This window comes from Erinaceus europaeus, chromosome 1, assembly GCF_950295315.1.
Source record: "Erinaceus europaeus chromosome 1, mEriEur2.1, whole genome shotgun sequence".
Taxonomy (NCBI): Eukaryota; Metazoa; Chordata; class Mammalia; order Eulipotyphla; family Erinaceidae; genus Erinaceus; species Erinaceus europaeus.
The window spans coordinates 84,792,626-84,816,001 of record NC_080162.1 but is presented as its reverse complement, the minus strand read 5'-3'; the positions used below and the strand labels follow the sequence as shown (position 1 = coordinate 84,816,001).

The window sequence follows — 23,376 nt, the reverse complement described above, 5'->3', positions numbered from 1 at the left end:
CATTGGTAGGGTCCTCTGTCTGGGGAAGTCAGGTTGGCATCATGGTAACATCTTCTTCTTCTAGCGTTTGCCCTTCTTCCGTAGCCAGTCAACAGCGTCAGGTTGAGCCTGATGTAAAGTTTCGAGACCTCCTTTGAATCTGGAGAGGTGGCAGTCGTTGACTATGTGGGTCATAGTCTGTCTGGTAACATCTGCAACTTGGTGACTCACTTAAGAGACCATTCTTAATTACAGGAAATTCTATCTGTATTTTGAAACCTTTGACATGCTGGACACTTTTTTTTTTTTTTTTTTGCCTCCTGGGTTATTGCTGGGGCTCCTTGGTGCCTGCACTATGAATCCACTGCTCCTGGAGGCTAGTTTTTCCCTTTTGTTGCCCTTGTTGTTTATCGTTGTTGTTATTGCTGTCGTTGTTGTTGGATAGGACAGAGAGAAATGGAGAGGGGGGGAGACAGAGGGGGAGAGAAAGGCACACACCTGCAGACGTGTTTCACCGCTTGTCAAGCGACCCACCTGCAGGTGGGGAGCTGGGGGCTCGAAACCGAGATCTTTATGCCGGTGCTTGTACTTCACATGTCATGTGCGCTTAACCCACTGTGCTACCTGCTGGATGCATTTTGTGAATCGTTCCTAATATATATAACCCTTGGGGATAGCTACCATCTCTCCCTTTTATTCCTCAAGCTCTTCTCTCTAGATTGTAAGTCTTTAGTTTGCTCACATGTATATATCTTCTTTATTCTACATAGTAAAAGCTCATTCCTTAGCTTTTTCTGATGGCCCTGTCTTTTGAATTTTTTTGTCAGTTGAAACCCATAGTCATGGAACCCACCTGAGTGGAGGCTGTAAAATGCTATTATGTGAAGTATTTTTAATCTTAGTGGGTTTCATTCGATCACGTTGTAGTATACTTTCCCCTAAAAAGAAACAAAGACGTTTAAGTTCTTGGGTGCAGGTAAAATGCTAGTAGCACTGTGGAATTTGATTTCCAGCCAGAGGAGAAACTTCAGCTGGTTTGATGTTAAAAGCTAGTATTGACTGAGCCTGCACAGCATGCTAACCCTGGAGCTGAGGAAGGTTGCATTTATCATTTAGTTTAGTGCTTATAGCAGCTTTGGTTAATGCTGCTCTCATTGATAGTAGGAACAGTTATTCACTGCATTTTATTATAATTTTTAAACTTTTATTATTTTTCAAGTTTATTTAAAATTATTTATTGGATAGAGACAGAAATTTAGAGGGCAGGGAGAGAGGAACCGCGGGCCAGGCATTGGTGAACCCACTTAAGTGCACATAGTACTATGTGCAAGGACCTGGGTTCTAGACCCCGCTCCCCATATTCAGGGGAGACACTTCACAAGCAGTGAAGCAGGTCTGCACGTGTCTTTCTCTCCTCCTCTGTTTTTCTCCTCCCCTCTCAATTTCTCTGTGTCCTGTCAAATAAAATGGAAAACAGAAAAAGAAAAAAATGGCTGCCAGGAGCAGTGGATTTGTAGTGCTGGCACTGAACCCCAGAGAGAGCTGTGGTGGAAAAGAGTGTTTTTATAAAGCTTGTTTATAAATAATAATATCCCCATGTGCAAGGACTTGAACTCAAGTCTCCATTCCTCATCTGCAGGGGGAAGTTTCATGAGCAGTGAAGTAAGTACCACAGGTGTCTCTGTGTATCTCTCCCACTCCTTTCAAATTCTGTCTCATAAAAAAAAAAGAAAAAAGGAGAGGGGTTGCCAGGAGCAGTGGATTTATCATGCAGGTACCAAGCCTCCCAGCAATAATCCTGGTAGCAGTTAAAAATAAATAAATAAATAAATAAATAGATAAATAGGGTAATTGGAAAAAAAAAAGATAGGTGGATGTCCCACAAGTAGAATGTTTAAAGTAAATTTTAAAAACCATTATAAGTAATTATGAAGGTTATATTGCAACATTAAAAAATACCCTCATAGTGAAAAAAGACTATATAAACTTGTACAACTTTAGTAATGTAAAGTGTATGCATACATGCAACAAAAACTAGGGGGCAGACATTTTTAAAGTTTGTTTTTGGGGGCAGACAGTAGTGCAGTGGGTTAAGCGCACATGGCAAAATGCAAGGACCACCTTAAGAATCCTCAGGTTTGAGCCCTGGCTCCCTACTTGCAGGGGAGTCACAATGGGTTAAGTGCATGTGGGGCATAAGGATCCCTGTTGCGGTTTGTGCCCCAGGCTCCCCACCTGGAGGGGAGTTGCTTCACAAGTGGTAAAGCAGGTCTACAGTTATCTTTCTCTTTCCCCCCTACCTTCCCCTTCTCTCTCCATTTCTCTTTATCCAACAATGACGACAACAATAATAACTACAGCAATAAAAAACAAGGGCAAAAAGGAGGAAATAAATAAATATTTTAAAAATTCACTGTTTAGTGTTGAGTGAGTGTTTACAGTGAAGTGTATCAGGAACCAAAATGAGTAAAGCCAATTAAGTGTAAGAATTTGTACATTAGCAAGAAATAACAAAGGTGACACAGTTTGATCTTGATGTTCAATTGATTCTTTGTTTTCCAAAAAGTTATTTCAGTTTATAAATGACCAAAAGTAAAAGATAATGAGATTCATGTTATGAAAAGTGCCTAACATTTATGGAAAGTAAAAAAGAACTTTGTACAGCAGCTGCCCATGAACTTGGGTAAAAGCAAAACTAATTTCTGGATTCTATTTTGCTTTTCACCTTATTTGATCTCACTCAACATCATTCGTGCCAAGTTGAGTTTTTTTCCCCTCCTCTTTTCCCTTCTCCTCAAGTTCAAGAATGTGAAGGAAAAAATACATAGCAGTTCTTTTAAAGTTCTCCTTGTTCTCCTAGCAGTGCCATGCACTGTGGCTTTCTGGAATGGGCTATGGCATCAGACAGGAGGGCTATCTGGCTACCATCTGTCACCACAGGGATCACCAGGACTGAGCTGACTTAGAGCCAAGAGATTTGGGTTCAAATTTTCCACATCTATAACATGGCAATAATACCACCCACCCCCAAAGGTGATCATGAACTAAACTCTAGGGAAGGTCCCTAGCACACAGTAAAGCTCAAGAGATGCTTGTCTTTATCTTCTCATTTTCACCTCCAAACACACAGAAATTCTACATGGTATAGAATTGTATGGTCCTCAGATCTAATACCTGTAGCCCCTCCATATGAACGCTCCACACTTCTCTATTTGCTTTCTGCTCTGGGCAATCTGATACTTATGGAGAATTCAACAGGCCTGTATGCTCTTTGACTTCTGATTGATTTCATACAGTGTTGTATCCCAGAAAAAGGAAGAAGGAAGCAGTGGAGGGAGGAGGGAAGAGGAGAGGGTTAAAGTTAGAAAATTAATTTCACATAAGCTGTGTATAGCCCTCAAAAGTCAATGCTCCTCTCAAGGTGGCCTCTTTTTTTTTTTTTTTTTTAATAAAAAGGAAACATTGACAAAACCATCGGATAAGAGGAGTACAACTCCACACAATTCCCACCACCAGAACTCCGTATCCCATCCCCCTTCCCGGACACCCCTTCCCCATTCCTATTCTTTAACCCTCTGGAAGTATGGACCCAGAGTCATTATGGGGTGTAGAAAGTGGAAGGTCTGGTCTGTAATTGTTTCCCCGCTGAACATGGGCGTTGGCAGGTCAATCCATACTCTCAGCCTGTCTGTCTCTTTCCCTAATGGAGCAGGGCTCTGGGGAAGCAAGACTCTAGGACACATTGGTGGGGTTGTTTGCCCAGGGAAGTCTGTTTGGCATCATGGTAGCATCTGAAACCTAAAAAAAAAAAAACATATAAATCCAAACAGATTGTTGACTAATCATGAACCTAAAGGCAGGAATATTGCAGATGAAGATTTGGGGTCTCCATTTAGAAGATAGCTAGTAGGCCTATTTTAGTTATATTCCAAAGGCCCCATGACTATACTAGTTTTTGCCTGAGCCTGACATCTGATATGCGGTGGACCCAGGTTATTGTCTGGGGAGATGATGTCATGGCTGGAAAAAGGGCTAGAAAGCTGGATCAGGGAAGAGAGTAGCTCCCAAATATGGGAAAGGTGTATGAATATAAACTCCATCTATTTGATCTGGGGCCCATATTCAGCTTAGGAGCCTATGTAACTTCTGCATCCCTGTAGGTTTGTGGGCCCCCATTGGACCTTACCCTCAATGTGGATCAACAACAGTAGAGAATGTTCCATCCTCTGAAGGGAGGCAGAACAACATACTCTTGAGGAAGATAGGTCCTGAAATTGGGGCAGCTTGGAATGTTCCTACTCATGACCACAGGATGAGAGCTCGGACCTACAGGGATGCAGAGGTCACATAGGCTCCTGAGGTGGCCTCTTCTAAGTGACGATCTCTTCTAGCTTCTGATAATCTACATCATTCATTTGTTCTGCTGGAGTTAGGGTTGGTATTAGCTCCACCAGAGCCATAATTCTAGGCTCCTGCTCCATTTTTATGGCTTCCTATACACCCTGCCACACCTCTTCAAATAAACTTCCTGGAATTACCCTAAGTCAAGAATACCAACTTTTCCTGTTAAGACTGACAAGGTCCTTATTATAACATTCCAGAATAATCTATATCTTAAATCACAAGGAGAATGGACAGTTGTAGAGATCATCTCAACCTGAGGTGCATATAGGTAGGATCTTGCAGTTCTAAAATTCTGACTAGCTTATGTTCTCCAATTGGCCTGAAGTAGTCCTGCAAATAAGCCACTTTTTCTGACCACAGGGGAATTAATTGCAGTTTCTAAACCCTTGTGGTCCTGTGAACTGGAGAAGTTCTAGGAAGGCCTGAAGAATTTCAGTTCAGACTCAGTCAGCAAGTCCCAGGCCTTATCCCAAGATAACAAAGATATCCAAATCACTATTCTCTTAGAGACTGAAGGAGAAATAGCAGCCTCCCAAACATCCATAAATCCTTCCAACTGTGCCATGGTTTCAGGGATGGAGTTGAGAAACAGGGCATAGGATTGACTCTCCAACACCACAAAAGTTTTTGGTTTTTTTTTTTTTTTTTTTTGTAATTTTTATTTATAAAAAGGAAACACTGGGGAGTTGGGCGGTAGCGCAGCGGGTTAAGTGCAGGTGGCACAAAGCGCAAGGACCGGCATAAGGATCCCGGTTCGAGCCCCCGGCTCCCCACATGCAGGGGAGTCACTTCACGGGAGGTGAAGCAGGTCTGCAGGTGTCTATCTTTCTCTCCTCCTCTCTGTCTTTCCCTCCTCTCTCCATTTCTCCATAGTACAACTCCATACAATTCCCACCACCAGAACTCCATATCCCATCCCCTCCCCTGATAGCTTTCCTCAAGAAGTATTTTTTAACCTCTAAAAGAGTGATTAAAGAATGTGGAATAATCATCTGCCCCTACTATATCGCTATTATCCTCCCAAGGTAATGAGGAAGCTGAGGCTCAAAGAGAGTAAATGTGTAAGGTAAAACAGGAATAAATACAAGTATCTAGCTTCCAGTCTAACTTTAACTACAATAGCAGCTAGTTAACATTTCAGTCAATGTTAACCAGTTGCCTAAATACAAGTCAAAAAGAGGACCTTCTTTACCGCTCCCCTTCTGCCATACACACATTAGGTACCCACCCCTACTCAGTTTAGTTCTAGTTCACCACCAATGGCATTAGATTTTTACTGGTTTAAGAGATTTATCAGGTCTGGAGTGGTCCTAGCCACTCAAAGACTGAAGAACTCACCTAATCTTGTTTTATTGGGTCTTAAGACATAGAACTAAGGGCTAGTTTTTCTTATTCTTCCTTGTGTAGAGTTCTCCAGGTAGCTTGGTGAGTTGTAAAGAATGATATTATTCTTTCTTTCTAAAGTTTATAGTATAGTTAACATGAGATACAGGAGAATGGAAGGTTGTTTTGTTTTCCACCAGGGCTATTGCTGGGGCTCAGAGCCTGCATGATAAATCCACTGCTTCTAACAGCACTGTTTTACCACTCTTAAAGCTTATTCCCTCCTGCAAGAAAGACCTGGGACTTAAACCTGAGTCTTTGTACATCATAATATCGGCTCTCTATTCGATGCACCACTGCTTGAACCCCTAAGAATGAGTTTTTACAGAGCTCTATCCAGCAGAAAAGTGTTATGGAGAAGTTCACAATAAATATATCAAGAAATCAAAGTCTGGACCAGACTGTAACATGTAAGAAATGGGGCAAATGCCAACCTAAGCCTCAGTCACTAACATCATTAAAATGAAGTTAAAGGGTCTGGGTGGTGGCACACCTAGTTGAGTGCACATGTTACAATTCACAAGGACCTGAGTTCAAGCCCCCAGTCCCCAGCTGCAGGGGGAAAGCTTCGAGAGCAGTGACGCAGTGCTTTTTATAAAAAAGACTATTTATAAAAAGGTTAGCAATTTTGTTGAACTTTTTACTAATTATTTTTATTTGTAAACATTCATTTGTATCTTTATGCATCCCCTCCTCCTTTTGGTCTTTGTGAAAGAGGGAAGGGGATTTATTTATTTATTATTTTAAGGATAATTTCTCAGAAGTGGGATGAGCAATTCCAAAGGAACAGTAAAGATAGCAGCTTTATGGATTGCTGGGAGAAAGCAAGAGTGCAAGTAAAATGCATCATTAAGCAGAGTTCTTGTTTAAAATGTTAATATGGTTTTGTATGAGATCCTAGGTTTCAAAATTATTGCTAAAAGAATTAAGTATTATTTACATAAACAAACTTTTAGTTGAACTTTAAGTTGTGATTTTAAAAATTGTTCTTGGCTGAATTTGGCTATAGTATAATTCTGAGCAAATCTTGTATTTGATTAATGATTTGGCTCCAGGAATCCTGTAACACTGGGATATTAGTATTGGCCTGGTAGTCCCCTGAGCTACTCTCTGGGAGGTTGTTATCCTTTCTCTAACTCAGTCTGCTCAGCCTGGTCACTTCTGTCCATCTGCTTGTTTACAAAGCTAGAGCCCTTTGACCAGAGAGACTACCTTGTGTGGTGCCTTTGCCCTTCCACTTGCCTTCCATTGAACACAAATCTGCTTTCTGGAACAGGTAATTTTATTCCACCGAAAAATCAGATTGGCTCTGTTTTTCACTCCCTGTGTCCTTAGTTTCTGGCTTTGTGCCTAGCACATAGCAGTTTCTCAAAAACACAGAATGATATGTCTTTAGACAGTTGTTCAAATATGTTAGTACGACTATAATGCCCTGTCCTCTTTTACAGGTTTAGTGCCCTGTAGTTCAGCCATCTCTCATGAGAGAATCTGCAGATTCTGTTTTCCTCCTAGTCTCTCACTATTGTATGTGACTGCAGTTTTCCATCAGTCTCTCTATTAGAACATATGTGGCCAGATTTGCAACCACTTCTCTGGTATGAAGTAACACTGTACATTCATCTGTGCATAACTCTTTTTTCTTTCACAAATCCCAATTTATTTATATATTTTTTCATGTGATTGACTGTCAAGCCCCATCTCTTCCAAGAGGTGCTTGTGCAATTGAGTGTTTAGTTTCACTTGGGATTTGATGAGGGTTATTCAATATCCTCATGTGAGTCATCAGTGAAAATGAGAAACAGAGGCCCAAGGAAAAGTTTTATGGAAACCTCTCTCCAAATTAATAGCAATGATCTAATCCCCATGCCTTTCAAACTGTGATGTGCATGTAAGTGTCTGGAGACTTGGTTAAAATGAGGTTCTAGTTTAGTAGGTTTGGGTGCTGCCAAAGACTCCATCTTTTTTTTTTTAATTTAATTAATTTTTTTTTTTGCCTCCAGGATTATCACTAGAACCCAGTGCCTGCACTAGAAATCTACTGCTCCTGGCAGCCTTTTTTTTTTTTTTTTTTTAGTTTTTGGATAGGACAGAGAGAAATTGAGAGGGGAGGGGAAGATAGACCCCCATACTTGACCCCCACACTCAGATGTGCACCTCCAACCTCACAATGCTAATGAAGGAAAAAATAGTGATGCTTTTTCACTGGTTTCCAAGTGGTTGCATGCATCTCTGTGCTCCTTTGGGTCCCTTATTCCAGTCCAACAAATTGTTATTCAACATATTATCTTTTCAAGTTTCTTGTCATCTGAACATTTGATAAAGTGTTCATCTGTGCAAGTATTTTTAAAGCTTATTACTAATCTGATATACTTTTAGATACTATGAAATTATCCAGAGAAACTAGATATATAGCTTTTTTCTAACATTGACAAGAAGTAAAGTGCTAATAACAAAATTCACTTAAAAGAATTATGAGTATCCAGTTTTTTTTCCACTCTTAAAATCTGAAGAAGATGGATGCATTGTTGAAATTACATTCCTAAATTGAAAGATACTTGTGCAACTGCAGCCTTTCAGCAATAAACTAGCAAATGAGTTTTGTAGAACACAGGGTAAGGGAGGTCATGAGCACCTCATTCCCCTTTCTTCCAAGTTTTTAATCTTATAACTTAGGGCATGGACTCTTTCTTTTTACCCTTTGTACAAGGCAAATCCTGTGATCAAGCCTTCCTCTCATTTCAGAGACTAATGATTGTGTCAAAACTTAGATGGCATAACATTTATATTTACTTGTTTTATAGAGCTCATTGAGACTATCAGTAGGGCAAGCATTTACATTGGGGATTTCTTGCCCTTTTTTTTTTTTTCTCTGCAAGTTTTCTTTTATGTGTTGTGCTGTTGAAAAAGTCATGATACATTTTTGCATGAAAAAAATATAAAAATACCTCATGCCTTTTGTAACAATCCAACATTTTTTTTTATTTACTTACTGGGTAGAGACAGAGAAATAAAGAGGGAAGAGGGTGATAACAGGACATACACACATGGGGGGGGGGGCAGAGAGAGGAAGGGGAAGAAGAAAGAGAGAGACAGACAGACAGAGAGACCGACCTGTGGCACTGTTTCACCGCTTGTGAAGCTTCTCTCCCTGCAGGTAGGGATCGAGGTCTTGAACCTGGGCCCTTGTGTACTGTAATGTGTGCTCAACTAGATGTGCCACTGCCTGGCCCTAATTTCTTACCTTTTTTTGAGATGAGTTCTTATTTTTCAAGTACATAATATGAAGAAAAAGTATTCAGAAAGCATTTGAAAGGAAACTGTTTTGAACCATGCTGCAACTTCAGAGAGGGGGACCTTCTAAGTTCAAAGTAGGTACTCAGAAGCTGATTAGTATCCTTTCTTGAGTGGAACTCTGGGATGTAGTGTGGTTCAAGGGGGAGACAGCAGACTCTCTGCTCAAAGTGTATTCTACCCAGTTCCTTTTATAACATATATCACAACACTCAATACACATACTCACAGATTTATTTTCTTAAATTTCACCTATGGCAACCTGACCTGGATACTGTGTAACCCACTGGATTGTCCACAGGGAAACCTTTCTCCCTGTTCCCTAGAAGCCATAAGCTCTGAGTTAATTGTTGGTGCATATGAGGGGGGGGGTTAGTAAGAAGTGACATATTGCTGCCTGAATTTTCTCTCTTCCCATGATGATTATTTTCCATAGTCAACCAGATGTCTCTGTTCTTTTGGCTGCTTGTATATAAATATAGTTTCAGCAGCAATTATTTCTTCTCTTTTAATATTTTTTAATTATATTAACTTAAAAGTATGTATTATGAGCCTTTATAAACCCATCACTATCTCAGTAGTATCAATACTTTTTTGTGTGTGGTGTTGTTGCTGGGACTTCATTTATTTGGGATGACTTTTTATTATTATTTTTCAATTTCTTTATTGGGAGATTAATGTTTTACAGTCGACAGTAAATACAATAGTTTGTACATGTATAACATTTCTCAGTTTTCCATATAACAATACAAACCCAACTAGGTCCTCTGTCATCCTTTTCCAGGACCTGTACTTCCCCCCCACACATACCCACCCCAGAGTCTTTTACTTTGGTGCAGTACACCAACTGCAGCTCAGGCTCTACTTGTGTTTTCTTTTCTGATCTTGTTTTTCAGCTTTTTCCTGAGAGTGAGATCATCCCATATTCGGATGACTTTTTCTGATAAATACAAAGAGAATGAGAGGGAGAGTCATCCCAGCACTGAGCCTTCCCCCAGCGCTGTAGTACTTAGATGTTGTGTGGAGTACCAGGGGCTCCAAGCTGGGTCACATGCATGGTGAAGTAGACACTTTCCCAGATGAGCTATCTCACCTGCCCCTCAACATCTTTTTAAAAACATAGTTGTTGAGGACAGGGTGGCGGCTCACCCAGTAGCATGCACATACCACCATGCAGTTGGCTCCATCGCTTAGTTGGTTAAAGCACCTGTCTTGCACATACCACATGCATGAGAACCCAGTTCCCACCTGGAGGGAAGAGACTTTATGAACAGTGCTTCAGGTGTCTCCCCTTCTCTATCTCTCCTTCTTTCTCTCCCATTCTTGTCTCTCATCTATCAAAAGAAAAAAAAAGGGGGGTGAACAGTAGCGCAGTGGGGTAAGCTCACATGTCTCAAGGTGCAAGGACCGGTGCAAGAACCCTGGTTCGAGCCTCTGGCTCCCAACCTGCAGGGGGGTTGCTTCACAAGCAGTGAAGCAGGTCTTCAGGTGTCTTTCTCTTCCCTTCTCTGCCTTTCCTTCCTCTCTTGGTTTCTCCCTATCCTATCCAACAACAATAGCAACAATAAACAACAAGGGCAACAAAAAGGAAAAAAATAGCCTCCAAGACTAGTGGATTCATAGTGCAGGCACTGAGCCCTAGCAATAACCCTGGAGGCAAAAAAAAAAAAAAAAAAAAAAAAAGAAAAGAAAAAAGAAAAGAAAAGAAAAAGAAAAAAAGGTCATCATGAATGGTGAAGCCATGCAGAAATGAGCCCTAGTGGCAAAAATGAACAAAAAACTTAATTGATGTCTTTATTAGCATGAGAAAAATGCGAGAGAAAAAGAGACAGAGAGAGAGAGAGACACAGAGAGAGAGAAGAAAGAGAGGAGAGGGGAAAGGGAGAAAGAGAGGGAGAGAGAACACACCACAGCAAACAGCCCAAAGCATCACTCTAGTATATGCAATGCTGGGAACCAGACTTGGACGCTCCCTCTTAAAAATTCTGTGCTCTACTGCTGTCCCACCTTCCCATCTGCTTTAAAAAAATTATTGGCATCTAGAATTTTAAAATTTTATTTATTTCATAGGAGAAAGCAAGGCCAGAACATCTCTCTCAACATATTTGGTGCAGGGGATTGAACTCATGGCCTCATGCATGCAAGCATGCAAGTTCTTTACTCTGTTGCTAAGTCACTAGCCACCTTCTTAGATTCAGTGCTTTTATAGACTTGTTTCATTTATTTCCCACTTTTCTCATCCTCTTCCCCACCCACCATCATATATGGTCTTCCTGGATGTCCCCTTTGCTGTTCTTTGAAAGCAAATCCCATATAGCCTGCCATTTCATTTGTAATATTTGTGTGTAATTTATAAAAAAATTAAATCAGAAGGAAAAACAGCAGCAATAAATAATGCTATGACTTAGGTTGCTTTATTTTTAATGAAAAATAATAATACCCATATTCAATCGAGATTGAAAAGTAAAAATATGGATGTATTAATATTGATTGAATGATATAATTTTTAAAAAACCTAGCTGTAATACCACTAGTGTACCTAAAACTGCAACTGTTCTTTAATATAATTTAATATTCACACATTAACGTTTCCTTAATTTTCAAAAAAATTCCCCTTTTTTTAGATTTATGCTTTACCTTTCATTGATGGTTCATATAAAAATTATAGACTTCAAAAGATATATAAGAATAGGGAGGGGCAGGGGTAGATAGCATAATGGTTATGCAAAGAGACTCTCCAGCTAGAAGCTCCAAAGTCCTAGGTTCGATCCCCTGCACCACCATATATCAGAGCAGAGCAGAGCATGCTCTGGTAAAAAAAAAAAAAAAAAAAGAATAGGGAGATTGCATAATGATTATGCAAAAAGATTGTCATGCTTAAGGCTTTGAGGTCTGGGTTCACTTCCCAGCACCACCATAAGCCAGAGCTGAGCAGTGGTCTGTTTAAAAAAAATTAATTAAAATTTGAAAAAGATAAAATATACAGTTTTCCTTCGTGACAGAAATGGGTCTCCTCACCTCTTTTAAGCTCCTCCCCTTTTTAATATATCTGCAATCATAGGCTAAAGGATTCTTTATGCTTGACATTGTCAGTTCCCTTGTTTTGTTTCTTTAAATCACACATGAGTGAGAACATCTGGTATTTGTCTTTTGGCTTATTTCACTTATGTGACCCCTTTGGTTCCATCTATGTTGTGGCAAAAGGCAAGATTTTATTTTTCTTACAGCTGAATGATATGATAGTCCATCCTTACCCACTTTTCTGTTGTTTGGCACTTGGGTTATTTCCACATCTTGGCTGTTGTAAGTAGCCCTGCAGTGAACATAAGCATGTGTATGTATTTTTGAGTTAGTGTTTTTGTGTTCTGTGATAGATACCTAGGAGTGAAATTGCTAGATTATAGGGCAGGTTTGTCATTATTATTATTGTTAGAAATAATAATATTGGACCAATTTAGATATCCACCAAAACTGTGTTGATTTCCCTTTTCTTTACACCCTCACCAACAAACTTGATACTCAGGAATAAAATTAGGTGCTTAGGCAATAAAAGACTTGTATACCAAAAACTGTAAGTCAATATCAAAATAAACTTCATTTAAAAACATTTATCTAATTTTATTATATATATATTAGATATATACTGGGAGGGGTCCCAGCATCCTGCTCATCTCTGTTATATGTTGTTGTTGGAGATAGAACTTGGGTTCTCTGGGGCCTTACGCAAGCAAATCCTGTGCTCTGACATACTGAACTATCTCCCTAGCAAAGAAACTTAGACACGGGAGATGGAAAGATATCCTGTGCAAATAGATTAGCATAATTGCATCACTAATAATGCACACTGACCCCCAATTTTATAGATGCAAAACAATTCCTATAAAACTTTCAGTGGCATTACTAAAGAGATGTTACTTAAAGTTGTTTGGATTTTAATAGACCCCACATTGCCAAGCATAAAAAAAAAGAGGAATCACATTCTTTAATTTTTAAACTTTACAATAAAGTTATAGTAATTGTGTGATAATGAAATAAAAATAGATCAGATCAATGAAATAGAATTTAGATTCTAGTAATATGCCTTCATATATATATAATCTATGACAAAGTAGTGAGGAATATAAAATGGAGAAAGGAAAATCTCTTCAATAAATTCAGTAGTTTTAAACTGCATAGCCATAACTTTTTAGTAATATTTATGCTTGCTAACTTATTAACAAAAATAAAATTTCATGATTATCACTTCTTTGGTCAGGAGAGATTATTTATTTACTTATTGTACTAGGATCTTTGTGTATGTGTGAGTTTATTATTCCCAAGTCGACTTCTTCATCCTTCTCCTTTCAAATAGAGGGAGAGAGAGGTCATAGCACTCTTCCACCATCTGTGGAGCTTCCCAGTGTTTTCACGTGCTCTCCAAGCTCAAATCCAGGACCTTGGAGGTAAGATACTTGTTCTACCTACCAGATGTGCTATCTCCTGATCTAGAAGAGAGTGTTAAATGTTGTTGCAGCCTACTTCTGCAAACCTGTACTAAATTGGTTTATGTATAACACCTACTTAACAGACACTGATATCACCCTACTTCTGCAGTCCTTAGTATTTTTTTTTCTTAAAAGAGTTTTATTTATTTAACATGAAAGAGGGAAAATAAGAACCAGAGAATCACTCTGGCATACATGATAGCAGTAATCAAATCCAGAACTTCATTCTTGATACCTGACACTTTATCCATCAGCCAGCTCCTAGGTCACTTTGTATCTGTTTTGACATAATCTTAAAGTTTTATGTGAATTATATTCTCTGATCTTCCCCTTTTCATGTGGGTAACCCACCTTGTATTTATGTGACTTCCCTTTTAGTAGTGAGAGGATTAATACTTGGGGGGGAAAAAAGTCAGGGGTGGCGGGAAGGTAGATAGTATAATGGTTGTGCAAGAAGACTCTCATGCCTGAGTCTCCAAGGTCTTGATTCAGTCCCCCCACACCACGGTAAGTCAGAGTTAAGCAGTGCTCTGCTTTAAAAAAAAAAAAAAAAAGATAGAAAGCAACTGTACTTCCCTAATTATGAATAATATGTTTAATTTCTTTCCAGTGGTTTTCATAAAAGAATACCACAAATTGTTTAACAATCCTGAAGCTTCCCAAGCTTGTAGGCAAGGAAGAAGCAAATTATTATGTCACTGCTTATCTTCCCATGTTACAATTTAGGAATATTGCCTAAGGAGCTTGGCTGGAAGGTCCCTACATGAAAAAGTAGAGAGGACACAGAAGACCTAGTGGGGATTGTATTGTTATGTGGAAAACTGAGACATGTTATGCATGTACAAACTATTGTATTTACTGTCAACTGTAAAACATTAATCCCCCAATAAAGAAATTTTAAAAAAGAAAAAGAAAAAGAAAGGAAAAGTAGAGAGGAGACACAGGAAGGGAGGTAGTGACTAATGTTTACTGAGGGTCTATAACTACTTTTCCATGTGTTCATTTGGACCACACAGCTGCCTTGGCAATTTTATGATCAGAGCAACTTTAATCTACTAGAATAGTCAAGTAGGTAAAGAGTAATAATCTGGATTGAAATTTTTGCCCTGATAATATGTGAGTAGAATCACACACCTTCCACTATCTAGGTCTGATTTCTTATCAGTAATATGGAAATAATGCAGCATACATATCATAGGATTTTTTGTGAGGATTAGATGAAGTGTACAAGGTAACAAGCATAGAAACTGGTACATAATCAGTAAATTTACATGGTAAATTTACTTGTCCTTGTTTTCTTTGCAGAGTAGCCTGTTTTTTTCCTGGAATTCTTCTTCTGCTTTGTTTCCATAAAGGAATGCAACTGACTTTTGTATGTTAATTTTGTAGCCTGACACGTTACTATATTGCTGGATAATTTCCAAGAGCTTCCTGCTGGATTCTTTAGGTTTTTCTATGTATACTATCATATCATCTACAAAGGAGAGTTTGACTTCTTCTCTTCCAATCTGTATCTCTTTAATTCCTTGCTCCTGCCTGATTGCTATGGCAAGCAGTTCTAACACTATGTTGAATAGTAATGGTGATAATGGACAGCCTTATCTAGTACCTGATCTGAGGGGAAATGCTTCCAGTTTTTCACCATTGAGTATAATGTTGGCTGTGGGTTTGCTATATATAGACTCTACTATCTTGAGGAATTTTCTATCTATTCCCATGCTTTGTAGCATTTTGATCATAAAGGGATGTTGGATTTTGTCAAAGGCTTTCTCTGCATCTACTGATAGGACCATGTGGTTTTTGGTCTTGCTTTTATTGATGTGGTAGATCACTTTGATTGATTTATGTATATTAAACCAACCTTGCATTCCTGGGATAAATGACATTTGGTCATGATAAACAATCTTTTTAATATACTGCTGTATCTGGTTGGCTAGACTTTTGTTCAATATTTAAGCATCTGTGTTCATCAGAGATACTGGTCTGTAGTTTTCTTTTTTTGTTGTATCCCTGTCTGGTTTTGGTATCAGAGTGATGTTGGCCTCATTTGAAGCTGGAAAGGAGTTTTTCTGTGTCTTCAATCTTTTGAAGAGTTTTAAAAGTAGAGGTATTAACCTTGAAGGTTTTGTAGAATTAATTTGTAAAACCATCTGGTCCAGGACTTTTATTCTTGGGGAGGTTTTTGATAACTGTTTCAATTTCTTTGGCTGTGATTGCCTTGTTCATATTTTCTAGTTCTTCTTTATTTAATTTTGGAAGTTTTTATTTTATTTTATTTTATTTTTACCAGAGCACTACTCAGCTCTGGTTTATGGTGGTGCAGGTGATTGAACCTGGGACTTTGGAGCTTCAGGCATGAGAGTCTGTTTGCATAACCTTTATGCTATCTACCCTCACCTAATTTTGGAAGTTTGTAGGTATCTAGGAACTTGTCCATTTCTTTTTTTTTATTAAAGAATTTATTTTTTCTATAATACTTTTTTATTTTTATATTACAGAATTACATGTTGTCAGAGGTTTGAATCCACACCATTCCCACCACCAGAGTTCTGAATCTTCACTCTCCCCACTGCAGTTCCACCACAGTTCCCCTAAAGTTGTAGACATGGGCCAATCATCTTCTGTACAACTATCTGTCCACATTTATACATAGTTGCCCCTTCTTTTTCTGATTCAATCCTCTCTTTCCCTCTAAGCCACTCATGACATCCTCACTACCTCCATATGTCCATCTCTTTTTCTCTCTGGGTGTTGATGGAGTTGGAGTGCAGAGTCCTCTTATCTTCATCCTGTCACTTTTCTCCTGCTGGGAGTATGGATCAAGGTTGGTTATGGGGAGCAGAAGGTAGGAGTTCTGGCTTCTGTAGCTGCTTCTCTTCTGAGCATGGGCATTGACAGGTTGATCCATATCTCCAGCCTGTTTCTGTCTTTCCCTAGTGGACCAGAGCTCTGGATATGCAAGGGTCTAGGACACATTGGTGAGGTCATCTTCCCAGAGAAGTTGGGGTGGAATCATGGTAGCATCTGTAACTTGGTGTCTGGAAGGTGGCATGACCTAAGTTGAGACAAGATGGTTAATGAACAGGAACCAAAAAGTAGGATCAGAGCAGATGAGATTAGGGATTTTAGGGTAGAAGAAAGCTCAGAGAACCATTGTAGGCATGGAACTTGTCTATTTCTTTCAGGTTCTCTAGCTTGGTGGCATATAGTTGTTCATAGAAGCCTTGCCTTGTATGGTATGTTGGGTTTCTGTGGTGTCTGTTGTGATACCTCCTCTTTCATTTACAATCCTACTTATTTGAGTCTTCTCTCTTTTTTGTTTTGTGAGTCTGGCTAAGGGTTTGTCAATTTTGTTTGCTCTTTCAAAGAACCAGCATTTAGCTTCATTGATCTTTTGTATGGCTTTCTTATTTTCTATTTTATTTCTGCCCTAACTTTAGTTATTTCAGTTCTTCTGGTTGCATTAGGGTTCCTTTGTTCTTCTTCTAAGTCTTGAAGGTGTGCAATCAGGTTGTTGAGCTTTTTCCTGTTTCCTAATGTGTGCTTGTATGGCTATGAACTTCCCTCTCAGTACTGCTTTAGCTGTGTTCCAAATTTTTTGATAGCTTGTATCTTTATTTTCATTGAATTCTCAAAACATTTCGATTTCTTCCTTAATTTCCTTTTTGACCCAGTAGTTGTTAAGTAGTGTATTGTTGAGTTTCCGTATTTTGGGACTTCTACTAATTTTTTGTTTGTTGTTAAGTGTTTGTTACTTTTATTCCACTGTGGTATGAGAAGATGCTTGGGATGATTTTAGTGCTCTTGAATTTGTTGACACTGTTTTTGTGGCCTAACATATTATCCTATTTTTTTAAGTTCACTTTTAGATAGATAGGTCACGGTAGAGTGAGAGAGAAACTAGAGTACTGCTCTGGCCTATTTGGTGCTACGGACCACCTCATGTGTGTTTGTCCTGAGCTGTCCCTACCTCTCTTGTCATCACACAGTCTTTCTAGAGAAAGACTGGAACTTTAGTAGCCTAAAAACAAAATTATTGTAGTAGAGTTTACTTTTATTATATCAGATTTGGTAAATTTTCCAACAGCCTTAAGAGAACTTTGTCACATATGAGTGTTTTCGTTTCAAATAGATCATCTTGAAAAACCTTCTTACTTATTCAAGTGTTGTCTTTGCCCCAACATATGTTTGCTTTTTTTAGTATTAGTGTTGAATCCACAGGTGTCTATTAAAATTGCAACTAGGATAGAAGAGAATATTTATCAGATGAAATTTGTTATTAAATGTTTATTCAACAAACTTATTTTTTTGCCTCCAGGGTTACTGATGGGGCTTAGTACAGGCACTATGAATCTACTACTCCCAGTGACCTCCCTTCCCCTCCTTTTTCTTCCCCTCCCCTCCCCTTCCCTCCCCTCCCCTCCCCTTCCATCTTACTAAATGGGACAGAAAAATTGAGAGGGCAGAGGAGATAGAGAGAGAGAGAAACACACAGAGATACACTTAAAGACCTGCTTTACTGTTCATGAAGTGCCCCCCCCCCCCGCAAGTGAGTAGCGGGGGCTTGAACCTAGGTCCTTGTGCATGAAAATATATGTGCTTGGGGAGTTGGGCGGTTGCGGGTTAAGCACATGTGGCGCAAAGCGCAAGGACCAGCTTAAGGATCCTGGTTCAGAGACCCCGGCTTCCCACCTGCAGGGGGGTTGCTTCACAGGTGGTAAAGCAGGTATGCAGGTGTCTTATCTTTCTCTCTCCCTCTCTGTCTTCCCCTCCTCTCTCCATCCTGTCTAACAATGACAACATCAGTAACAATAACAATAACTACAACAACAATAAAAAGACAAGGGCAACAAAAGGGAAAATAAATAAATAAAATTAAAGAAATATATATATATGTATATATATGCTTAATCAGATACACCTCTTCTAAGCCCCCCACATATGTCTTCTTTATGAATAAAATGAGATGTACTGAGGGAGATACCAAATTATATTTAAGTGTATTGATATAACCAGTTCATTGAATTCAACAAATGGAATAAAACAAAGAACTTTCATTTTCTCTATTGTTTGAAAGTGACTTTGGGGCCAGTCATTCATGAACTTAACATTAGAAACATAGTTACATTAAGCAGTACATTTAAAGTTAACTTATCATTCACCAATGTCTTGATGACTGAAAATAGTTATACTTAAGAGCATCTGTAGGATTCCATACTTATAAGATATATAAGGTATATTGATTGCTTCTTAAAGCTTTCTAAATGTGTGGTCTGGGAGGTGGTGCAATGGATAAAGCGTTGGACTCTCAAGCATGAGTTCAATCCATGGCAGCACATGTTTGGTTCTTTCTCTCTCTCCTCATACTTTCTCATTAATAAATAAAATCTTAAAAAAAACAACAAAACTTTCTAAATTTTGTGTATATTCAAAATGACACTTCAGTGTTAAGTATTCATAAGATTAACATAAAATGCATAAAATTAAAACAGAATTGTAGGGTCCCAAAACTCATATTCTTTTGAGATAGATGTTAAAATTTGTTTTATTATGGTAATGATTGACAAGACAGTTGTTTCCACATGAACACAAAATTTCCTTCTTTTTTTTTCTCTCTTTCATTCTTTCTCTTTTCCTTTCTAGATCTTTCTTTCTTTTAAAGATTTTTTAAAATTTATTTATGAGAAAGATAGGAGGAGAGAGAAAGAACCAAACATCACTCTGGCACATATGCTGCCGGCAGTCGAACTTGGGACCTCATGCTTAAGAGTCCAAAGCTTTATCATTGTGGCACTACCTCCCAGACCCACCTTCCTTCCTTCCTTCCTTCCTTCCTTCCTTCCTTCCTTCCTTCCTTCCTTCCTTCCTTCCTTCCTTCTTCCCTTTCTCCCTTCCTCTTTCCCTTTTCTCTTTCTTTCTTTCTTTCTTTCTTTCTTTCTTTCCTTCCTTCCTTCCTTCCTTCCTTCCTTTCCTTCTTTCTTTCTTTCTTTCTTTCTTTCTTTCTTTCTTTCTTTCTTTCTCTCTTTCTTTCTTACCACCAGGGTTATGGATGGGGCTTGGTGCCCGCACTACAAATCTACTACTCTTAGTGGCTTCTCTTTTTCTTTCTTTCTTTCTTTCTTTCTTTCTTTCTTTCTTTCTTTCTCTCTTTCTTTCTTTCTTTCTTTCTTTCTCTCTTTCTTTCTTACCACCAGGGTTATGGATGGGGCTTGGTGCCCGCACTACAAATCTACTACTCTTAGTGGCTTCTTTCTTTCTTTCTTTCTTTCTTTCTTTCTTTCTTTCTTTCTTTCTCTCTCTCTCTCTCTCTTTCTCTCTTTCTCTCTTTCTCTCTTTCTCTCTTTCTCTCTTTCTCCCTTTCTCCCTTTCTCCCTTTCTCCCTTCCTTCCTTTCTTTCTTTCTTCCTTTATTTCTCTGTTTCTATTTTATTTGACAAAACGGTGTAGAAGTGTTCCTGGAGCCTGGGCAGTGGTGCACTTGGTTAAGAGCATGTATCACCATGAGCAAAAAGACCCCACTTCTCAACTATAGGGAGGATGCTTCATGTCTGCAGGTGTCTAACTATCTCTCTCCCTTTCTATCTATCCTTCACTCTCAATTTCTGTCTGTTCTGTCAAATAAAGAAAAAGAAAAAATGGCTGACAGGAGCTGTGGATTTATAGTGCCGGCACTGAGCCCCAGCAATGACATTGGTGGCAAAGGAAACCAAACAAACAAAAAGAAGTTCCTCCTCATTCTTTCTTTTTTAAAAAAATTTTTAATTATCTTTATTTATTTTTTGGATAGAAACAGCCAGAAACCAAGCAGGAAGAGGGAGATAGGGAGAGAGACAGAGAGACACCTGCAGCACTGCTCTACCACTTGTGAAGCTTTCCCCCTGCAGGTGGGGACCGAGGGCTTGAACCCAGGTCCTTGTGCACTGTAATGTGCACTCAACCAGGTGCGACACACCCCCATTCTTTCTAACATTTGCTGTTTCTGTCCTTTGTGATGTGTGACATTCTTGCAGGTATGAAGTGATATCTCATTATTATCTTTATTTGCAATTCTTTTTTTTCTTTATTGGGGTGATTAATGGTTTACAGTCAATAGTAAAATTTAATAGTTTGTACATGTGTAACATTTCTCAGTTTCCTAAATAACAATTCAACCCCCTCTAGGTCCTCCTCTGCCATCATGTTCCAGGACCTGAACTCCCCCATCCCCACATCAGTCTTTTACTTTGGTGCAGTACACCAAACCCAGTTCAAGTTCTGTTTTGTGTTTTCTTATTTTTCAACTTCTTAAAAAATTATTATTAGTGATTTAGTAATGATTGACAAGATTGTGGGATAAGAGGGGTACAGTTCACACAGTTCCCACCACCAGAGTGCCATATCCCATCCCCTCCACTGGAAATTTCCGTATTCTTTATCTCTTTGGGAGTATGGACCAAAGCTCTCTATGGGGTGCAGGAGTTGGGAGGTCTAGTTTCTGTAATTGCTTCTCCACTGGAAATGGGCATTGATCATTGGGTGGATCCATACCTCCAGCCTGTTCCTACCTTTCTCTAGTGGGGTAGGGCTCTGGGGAAGTGGGGTTCTAGGACACATTGGTGAAGTCATCTGCCTAGGGGAAGGCAAGTTGGCATCTTGGTAGTCTTTTTCAACTTCTGTCTATGAGATCATCCCATAGTCATGGTCTCTTTCTAACTTATCTCACTTAACATGATTCCTTCAGGATCCATCCAAAAAGAGGTGAAGAAAGTGAAATCACCATTTAAAAAAAAAAATTAATGGTAATTTTTTTTTCCCTCCAGGGTTATTGCTGGGGCTCAGTGCCTGCACTATGAATCCACTGCTTCTGGAGACCATTTTCACCCATTTTGTTGCCTTTGTTGTCACTGATGTTTTTGGATAGGACAGAGAGAAATTGAGAGAGATGGGGAGACAGAAAGGGGGAAAGAAAGATAGATGCTTGCAGACCTGTTTCACCACCTGTGAAGCGACTCCCCCCCCCCCCCCGCAGGTGGGGAGTTAGGGACTCGAACCAGGATCCTTACGCTGGTCCTTACACTTGATGCCATGTGCACTTAACCAGCTGCACTACTGCCCAACCCTCTTTTTATTGGTAATTTAATAATGATAATCAAGATTGTAGGACAAGAAGGGTGCAATTCCACACAATTCCACCACCAGAGTTCTGTATTCCATTGGAAGCTTTCCTATTCTTTATCCCTTTGGGAGTATGGATTCAGGGTCATTATGAGGTGTAGGAGGTAATTGCTTCTCCACTCTTCTTATTCTTTGGGTTTCCAGATTTTTCAGAAGTTTTAAAATTAATTTTCTACTTTATGCCTCTTAACCTTGAAGAATTTTTATTAGCAGTGATAGTATATTCAACATAGTACTTAACTAATAATTGCTGAGTTTTGTCTGTAAAGCTTTTACTTCTTTCTTTAATCAGCACCGCTCTTGTAGCCCATGAACTTTCCTTTGAGCCTATTTTCCTTGTCACCCTCCAGTTTATAAGTGGTGAACTTTATGAAAATATTAAGACCCCCCCCCCCCAAAATTTTTTTTTTCGTAGTTTTAGGTGCTATGTGGAATTCCACATTTAGAGTTACTTTTCTTACAAAACTTTGTGGAAATTGCTTATTTGTATTTTAGTGTTCCATGTAGTAGATGTGAAACTTGGTGCAAGTCCAGTTTTCCTTTCATTCTAGTTACTATGCCCACCACTCTCGCCCATATTGAATTGAAAGATTCTCTTTATTTCTGCCAAGTTATATTTGTTTACTTTTCCAATACTGCTATGAGCATTCAGATCCCTCCAACTCAGAAATGTGGTCCTATTATTTGTCAGTTTTTTTTGGTAATTTTTCTTTTTCCCTTTAAAAATTATGCATGGGTTTGGGAACATTTATGAGTTCATTCTTCCAGATTATTACTTGAATCTCATCATGTATCTTTTGCTATTCAGACCTCTATTGAGACTAGACTTCTGAAAAATACTTTTGCTTGCAGTGTTGTTTATTCCCTACAGGTATGTTCTATTGCTTTCCACTCTACACTCTCTTGATAGCTTCATAGATCTTGAAATGATATCTTCATAGATCTTTCAAAGAATACTTTTTTTCTTTTGTTAACTGTTGCCACTAGACTAAGTTCCTTTGTTTGATTCAGTTAACTTTTATTCTTTTTCCACCAGGGCTGAAATAACATCTGTGTGATCTCACTGCTTCCAGTAGACTTTTAAATATATATATGTATATATACATATATAATTTTTATTTATAAAAAGGAAACACTGACAAAAAACATAGGATAAGAGGGGTACAACTCCACACAATTCCCACCATCAGAACTCCATATCCCATGCCCTCCCCTGATAGCTTTTTTTCTTTCACTCACAGTTACAAAGAAGGTGGGATCTAGAAAGAAGAGACACCACAGCACATCTCTCTACCAGTCAGGAAACTTCTTCATGTGCATACCACCCTTATATGCTGCTGGAGGCTGTAACCCAGGCCCTTAGGCACGGTGAACTGTGCTCTCTATTAGGTGAGCTGTCTCCTAAGCCCTGACTCACTTTTTTTGTTTGTTTGTTTAATTAAACCAGAGCACTGCTCAACTCTGGTTTATGGTGGTGCTGGGGATTGAACCTGGGACTTTGGAACCTCAGGCATCAGAGTCTTTTTGTATAACCCATTATGTTATCTACCCCCACACTGGCTCACTTTAAAGAAAAAAAGATTTGTTTATTTTATGAACAAAAGAGAGACCACGACTAGATCACTGGCCTATTACATGTGGTACTGGGAAACTAACCTCAAGTATTATGTATGCAAAGAATA

At 38.9% G+C, this 23,376-nt stretch overlaps 1 protein-coding gene across 5 annotated transcripts in view; it reads left to right on the top strand.

The window, feature by feature from the left end:
• Positions 1-23,376, top strand: part of ZHX3 (zinc fingers and homeoboxes 3) — a 148,613-nt gene that overhangs the window by 22,940 nt on the left and 102,297 nt on the right. For 3 of the 5 annotated variants that reach the window (XM_060190090.1, XM_060190103.1, XM_060190114.1), the window contains exon 2: positions 22,936-23,083. The exons of 1 other annotated variant lie outside the window; for it this stretch is intronic. The gene's annotated coding sequence lies outside the window, so the exon portion shown is untranslated. Of the gene's footprint in view, positions 1-22,502; positions 22,566-22,935; positions 23,084-23,376 lie in introns of all 5 variants that reach the window. One more of the 5 variants, XM_060190098.1, reaches the window with a different exon arrangement.